Consider the following 7,843-nt stretch of genomic DNA (forward strand, 5'->3'; position numbering starts at 1 on the left):
CCTTCTCATTGAGCTATTGTTACTTTTTATTATAACTTATCAGCGAAGTCTTTTCCCTGTTCCCTGCCTTACATTACAGCCAGAATTAAATTGATGCCGGGTTGTATTTTACTGCTACAAATGCTGTTAGATTATACTTGGCTGCTACACTAGACAATGCTGCTAAATTGTATCTGCTGCTAAAACTATGTAATGCTGCTAGACTGTATCTGTTGCTAAACTATACAATGCTGCTAGGTTGTATATGCTGCTAGGTTATATCTGCTACTATAGATATATGGTTAGATATCTGTTTATGATTTAATTTTAATTAGCAATTATATTAATAGTGATCTCTCTGGTTTTACTAAACTATTTTAATTTGTATAAATTAGCAGATGAATTAATGTCTTGAAGTGCACTGATCCTTTGCTTTATTTTTAACAGGAAGCCTGTGTCCTGTGCAATATCTTATTTTAGATCGAGAGTGGAGGCCCTGCTCTTGCAGATTGAAACGTTTCTTTCTCCACTCAATTGACTCTGGGGAAGGCTCAGTGTTATTAATCAGTTGGCTTGGACTCAGTGGTGGAGTGGCGCCCTCCTGTTGGGGAAAGGGATAATTGAGTAGTTTTGAAATTTGGGGTGGCAGGAGATTGGAACCACATCCCCTACCGACAATCCAGCCAGGGCAAGTGCAATATTGAATAAGGACTGGTCATGCACATTATTTTACTGTGCTACTTTGACTTTTCTTGTTAGTGACAAGGTGTGCTATACTAATGCCAAGTTTTGAATATAACTTAGAGATAAAGAATTGCATATTACTTATCGTCTGTGCTTCTTGCTATGGGATGCAGGCTAGTTGCTGTCCCCCTTCGCTGATGATTTGAACCTGTGTCAATGAAAGTAGAAGGTAATTTTTTATAATTGAACAGAATTCCTTATTTTCTTTAAACATAATGTGGCGTAGTCTGGCTATAATTTATTTCAGGGGTGTGTGTGTCCAATCTAGGAGCTCATTCCACCAGGTGAGTGAACTCAACATCTAGGTTAAATTAAACACAATTAAATGCCTGTTCGGAACAATGTTCTGGAATAGGGGTCTACTTAATTCACGGTAAATTTAGGTATTTTTTGCAGGTAGGTTAAGGAATAAAATTAGGATTTTGCAGATATTGTGCGAATCTGTTTAAACATTAAATAAACATAATTTGGCAATATTTCAGAGCACAATCAAAGGGTAAAAATAATGATGCTTGCTTCCTTACTAAAACAGAATGCTGTCATTTGTTAAAGGCAAGCTTGCAGCATCCCCCTGCAGTTGCGAGACGGGTAAACCTGCAGCCGGTACGAGCACCATCTCGTGCATCCAATCCAGGCTCACGGATCCAAGCTCATCCAACTGCAATCCTACAACGACGCAATGGGATAGGCGTAACATTGTAAAAAACGAAACCTACAAATCGTGCTGTTTTATTTCAACCAACTAGAGAAGAAAAGAGGAGCATGAGACAAGTAGGGTAAGATTAAGTCTGTCCCATGTGTTGAATAATATAAGAGTTTCGAACAACCTAAAAGGCCTAATTTGAGAAACTAATTCAAGTTTCCTGTTTTGACCAGGAGACTACCATTTACTTTAACTTAAAAAAAAAAAAATCTTCCGGTCAAGTGTCAAGGGGCCTTGACAGGTTGATCTAGATATATTATATAATATATATATTTATATCGATATATATATATCTTCTATATATATATAATATATATATATATATATATATAATGAGCATCAAAATATATACTGAGCATCACTTATATAGGCGTGAATATAAACTCGTACGTTTCTTTGCATTTTGAATATAAAAACTATTTTGATTGATAAAACTAACAAATTACTGTTTGAGACAAAACCGGTGACTTTTTGAAAAAAACAACACGAATGTCCATAACTGTATGCTCTACGACGTTTGTCAATTAAACGATTAATTATGAATAACTGTCATGGCCACAGGGACCCTACCTGGGTGACGTGATTAAAAAGAAACCAAAAACATTTTTCATCAATGTCCATCATTTATATACTTATTTTTTTTTGAAAATAAATCCATCATTTATATACCTTACTGTTTTTGAAAATAAATGTGTCAAAAATATAAACGGAACATGTAAAGTGTTGGTCCCATTTTTCATGAGCTGAAATAAAAGATCCCAGAAATTTTCCATATGCACTAAAAGCTTATTTCTCTCAAATGTTGTGCACAAATTTGTTTACATCCCTGTTAGTGAGCATTTCTCCTTTGCCAAGATAATCCATCCAACTGACAGGTGTGGCATATCAAGAAACTGATTAAACAGCATGATCATTACACAGGTGCACCTTGTGCTGGGGACAACAAAAGGCTACTCTAAAATGTGCAGTTTTGTCACACAACACCATGCCACAGATGTCTCAAGTTTTGAGGGAGCGTGCAATTAGCATGCTGACTGCAGGAATGTCCACCAGAGCTGTTGCCAGAGAATTGAATGTTCATTTCTCTACCATAAACCGCCTCCAATGTAGTTTTAGAGAATTTGGCAGTACATCCAACTGGCCTCACAACCGCAGACCATGTGTAACCATGCCAGCCCAGGACCTCCACATCTAGCTTCTTCACCTGTGGGATCGTCTGAGACCAGCCACTCAGAGAGCTGATGAAACTGTGGGTTTGCACAACTGAAGAATTTCTGCACAAACTGTCTGAAACCGTCTCAGGGAAGCTCATCTGCGTGCTCATCGTCCTCACCAGGGTCTTGACCTGACTGCAGTTTGGTGTCGTAACCTACTTCAGTGGGCAAATGCTCACCTTCGATGGCCACTGGCACGCTGGAGAAGTGTGCTCTTCACGGATGAATCCCAGTTTCAACTGTACCGGCCAGATGGCAGATAGCATCTGTGGCGACATGTGGGCGATGGGGTCAATTTTGTGAACAGAGTGCCCCATGGTGGCGGTGGGGTTATAGTTTGGGCAGGCATAAGCTACGGACAACGAACACAATTGCATTTTATCCATGGCAATTTGAATGCACAGAAATGCCGTGACGACATCCTGAGGCCCATTGTCATGCCATTCATCTGCTGCCATCACCTCATGTTTCAGCATGGTAATGCATGGCCCCATGTCGCAAGGATTGTACACAGTTCCTGGAAGCTGAAAATGTCCCAGTTCTTCCATGGCCTGCATACTCACCAGACATGTCACCCATTGAGCATGTTTGGGATGCTCTGGATCGACGTGTACGACAGCATGTTCCAGTTCCCGCCAATATCCAGCAACTTCACACAGCCATTGAAGAGGAGTGGGACAACATTCCACAGGCCACAATCAACATCCTGATCAACTCTCTGTGAAGGAGATGTGTCGCACTGCATGAGGCAAATGGTGGTCACACCAGATACTGACTGTTTTTCTGATCTACGCCCCTACCTTTTTTTTTTTTAAGGGACCTGTGACCAACAGATGCATATCCGTATTCCTAGTCATGTGAAATCCATAGATTAGGGCCTAATGAATTTATTTCAATTGACTGATTTCCTTATATGAACTGTAACTCAGTAAAATTGTTGCATGTTGCGTTTATATTTTTGTTCAGTGTATATAGCAGCACTGTCAAGAAGGAGACAAAACAGAGCTTCTCGAAGTACAACACTTGTCTTTACTTCACGCACAAAACATTGAAAAAAATAGCAAGTTTAAATAATTTCCAGGTCTCAGTCCCTTTTCTCCACGCTAACCCCGATGTCCAGCTCCCAGCCCCTTTTATAGGGGAGCCGATGGGAGGCAGTACCCGCTTCAGCCAATCCAGAGCGGACACTTCACCAGCTGGGAAAGTCCCTGCCCGGTAGCTGTGGGGAAACTCCCCAGCTCAGAGATCAGGGAAAGTCCCTGTCCAGCAGCTGTGTGGAAACTCCCCAGCCCAGGGATCAGGGAAACTCCCCAGCCCAGGGATCAGGGAAAGTCCCTGTTTGGCAGCTATGGCACCCGCCGTTACAGTGTGTATATATATATATGTGTGTGTGTGTGTGTGTGTGTGTGTGTGTGTGTGTGTGTGTGTGTGTGTGTGTGTATATATATATATATATATATATATATATATATATATATATATATATATATATATATATATATACAATACAATAAAATAAACATAAATACGGTTTTAAAAATGCATAACAGCAGACAGTATTTATACTTTTCATTGGAAACATTGGAAAATGTTCTCTGATTTATTGACTTTCATAGATTTCTTAAATTACTTAATTCAACAAATTTTCTGAGACAAACGAGTTCAATAACCTTTAAAATAATTTTTTAATAATTCTGAATGGATTGTGTTCTGTTACCTTCTTTTATAATATTGTTTTTGCACGTGTCTATTTTTATTCTGTGTGCAGCGCCTTGAACCTTGTGGTATGAAAGATGCTCTATAAATAAAGATTATTATTATTATATTATTATTAACTGGAACAGGTTACATGCTGATTTGATTTTAGCCATAGGAACTGAGCAAACCAGATGGACTGCATAGCCTAATGCTACATTTCTTATATTATTATGATACATGTCTGCAGTATCATCCACATGCTTTTTCACAAACTCCATATGTGCTTTAATAAGACTTTTTGAGTAATGGCTTCTTTCTTGCCACCCGTCCATACAGGCCAGCTTTGTGTAGGGACTGGCTTATTGTTGATGTGTGAACGTTGACTCCCATTTCAGACGCAGATCTCTCAATGTCATTGTTGGCTTCAGAGTGACATCCCGAAGCAGTTTCCTACTTGCCCGGCTGCTCAGTCAGGGAGGGCGACCTGATCTGGGTAGTGTCTGGGGGGTATGATGCATCTTCCACTTCTTAATGATGGACTTCAATGTGTTGAGAGGTATAATCAGCGCCTTTTGAAATTTTATTGTACCCTTCTCCTGCTCTGTGCCCCTCTACCACTTTAGCCCTGACTTGTTTTGAGCTTCTTGGTCTTCATGGTTGCTTTGTTGGATCACTAAGTGAGTTGCAGCTTAAGTCTTTATATAACTGAGGGAAATTATCTACACGTTAAACCACTTTGAGTACACACAGGCTGAAACCATTTAACTAATTTTGTGACCTTTCAAACAAATCATTTGAACCTGAGCTGATTTAGGGCTGCAGTAGCAAAGGGGTTGAATACTTATGCAACTGAGATTAATCTGTTTTTCTATGTAAATCTTACTTATTTATGTTCTATATGCATTAATTTTTTAAACTTTAGCAATGTGGAGTAGTTTGTGTAGATTCTACATGTAAAGTCTAATTTGAAAGAGTTGTGGAGTACGCTCAGGTGCCAACAAAATGTGAAAACTTTGCAGGGGGTGAATGCCACTGTATATTTTTTCCTTTTTATCTCACAGGCATTTCAACATGGACCAAAAAAAAAAAAATTACAAAGAGTTCCCAGTTTCCGAGAGCCTGAGTTGTGGCAGTAGATTTAAAGACTTTCCTCCAGGGAAGGAAACGGGATCCTGGAGTCATCACAGGCTTTTACAGCGAGGACTCCTTTCCCGGATAGTGCTCACAGGACTGTGGCATGCAGAACATATGAATTGGTATACATACTCTTGGCAAGGTCCTGTCTTAAGTTTGTCAAAGGTTAATATTTAACACATATAGGAAGACGTATGCTCTATGAAAAAATGCTTGTGACCTCTGACCTCTCCTAAAGGTCAAATGTTAAACTGTTTTTTCTTAGTCAGTGCCTCCTTTAACAACCTTCTTGTTCTGCTTAGAAAATGTCTCAAAGTTATAGTGAAGTTCAGTGTCATCTCATTTTGTTAGAATTACATATATACACATTAAAATAATTAATAAACCTTCATACCAATACTCATGTTTTATCCTATGCCCTTCCATTCATTTAGGATTTGTACTGAGAAATATGTGGCCCAAGGATATTGATCCTTTCCCATATAGTGCTCACAGGACTGTGGAATGCAGCACATGAATCTGTGAAAACAGATCCTGGTATTACACCTGCACTGCCACCTTGGATCTGTATTCACAGTGTGCTTGTAAATCTACAGCATGTAAATAAGAATTGTAAATATTTATTTCATAAAGTTAAATAAACATGACACTTGTTTGATTAAACACCAGGTTAATTATTCAACTTTGATAAATCAATTGGCATATTAACTTCAAAGACTGAACAAGAAGCCGGGATGCAAATACGAAAACTGAGAGAATAGACTAGAACAAGACGCCAACTTCAGTTTCCTATCTTTATTGTGTATACACCTAGATGCTAACCCAGCATGTAAATGCAATGAGAAGTGGGACACATAATTCTTCCTTTTATTTGATATGATTAGGCAGATTTAGGTTGTGTGACTCAGTTAATATTGTTGCAATGGGCACAAACAGATAATTGAACGGCAAAGTAGCAAAGGCCGATCTATAGAGAAATCTTTTAGCAGTACACTTTAATAAAAAAAAAAAAAAAAAAAACCATTATATTTTGCAATAATTTGCATAACATGAACTAAAAATGATTAGCCATTGCCGTGATTTCGAACAATCAACGGTCTATCTTTCTTTTAGTCATTACCCCCGTAGATGTAGACACGATAGAAGCAAACTGTAAACTTAATATTCATTTAATTTCAGAGTGCATTTTATTGAGTTGATCGATGTATCACCAAAGATGGTGCTTATGTTATAAAATGTATTGCGTTTGAGCCTTATGAAGTATGCTTTCATATGCCATTTAGTTTGGTTCTGTCACGTGTACATCCAAAGTTATTAAACTTTAAAGCTGACAGCTTTTAATTATTACAGCTAGCACTACTTCCTATGCGTGGGATCAGTGTGGGAGGACCCTGGTGACTGCATCTTTGTAGGGGAGTTAGTGTCCACGAGCATGGATGCATGAGATGGGGCGCGTACCGGTTGCAGCTATACACTATTGAACTGCTGCCGACATTCTCTGTCTGGTGTGGACTTACCCATACATTGAGACTGCACGTTCTGCAGCCACTGAATTGACTGGAAGTGTAAGGCAAAGCTTTGACAAGTTGTACAGCTGTGTAAATCGATTAGAAACAGTCCCAAAACCTGGTCACCCAAGGGCACCTGGCATACTTTAATAAAGGCAATATATGCAGCATGTTCGTTGTTAATTTTATTAAGTTAATTTTAATTTTAAATAAATTTTATCAGTACCGAGTCAAAACAAAGAAAACGTGCCAATTCGGGTCAAAAATTCTAACTGCGTTTAAAAAGTAAGCAGCAGGTTGTTTGAAGCGAGGTGGCTGTGCTAGATCGTACCTGTAGTACTGATTAAACTTGGCTACCACCGACAGGAAAACGTATTGTCTGCTCTGACTTCCTAAAGATGTTTATTTTACGTTCTGTTCAGAGGCTTCTGTAGTAGCCTTTGTTTAATGTGTTATTCTGATGCTTATTAGCGGTTGATCGTATTTTCTCCAGACACATTACATGATGTGCAAAACAATTACCTCCGTATGCATGTACAGTTTCTTTGACAAAGATCTTGACACGATCATCAGCCGAAACTTTGCTGCTTTGTTTGCATTGTCGTCTATTTCTGGTATTTTACCTTCAATGCTGAAAACTAAATTTTAGCAATCTAAACCAAAACAATGCAGCACTGACTTTGCCCCACCCCCTACTGTACAATACAAGTCACAGAAAAGCCAGTACAGGCGCACTGATTGGCTGATTAAAACACTGTTGTCATTTGAACATTAAAAAAGAACGTTACCTGCTTTGGAGTATTTTTTTGTAGATATTATTTGTCTAAGGACTTTATTTATTTATTTATGCCTAAATGCAATGC

The sequence above is a fragment of the Polyodon spathula genome, chromosome 2 (genome assembly GCF_017654505.1).
Source record: "Polyodon spathula isolate WHYD16114869_AA chromosome 2, ASM1765450v1, whole genome shotgun sequence".
Taxonomy (NCBI): domain Eukaryota; kingdom Metazoa; phylum Chordata; class Actinopteri; order Acipenseriformes; family Polyodontidae; genus Polyodon; species Polyodon spathula.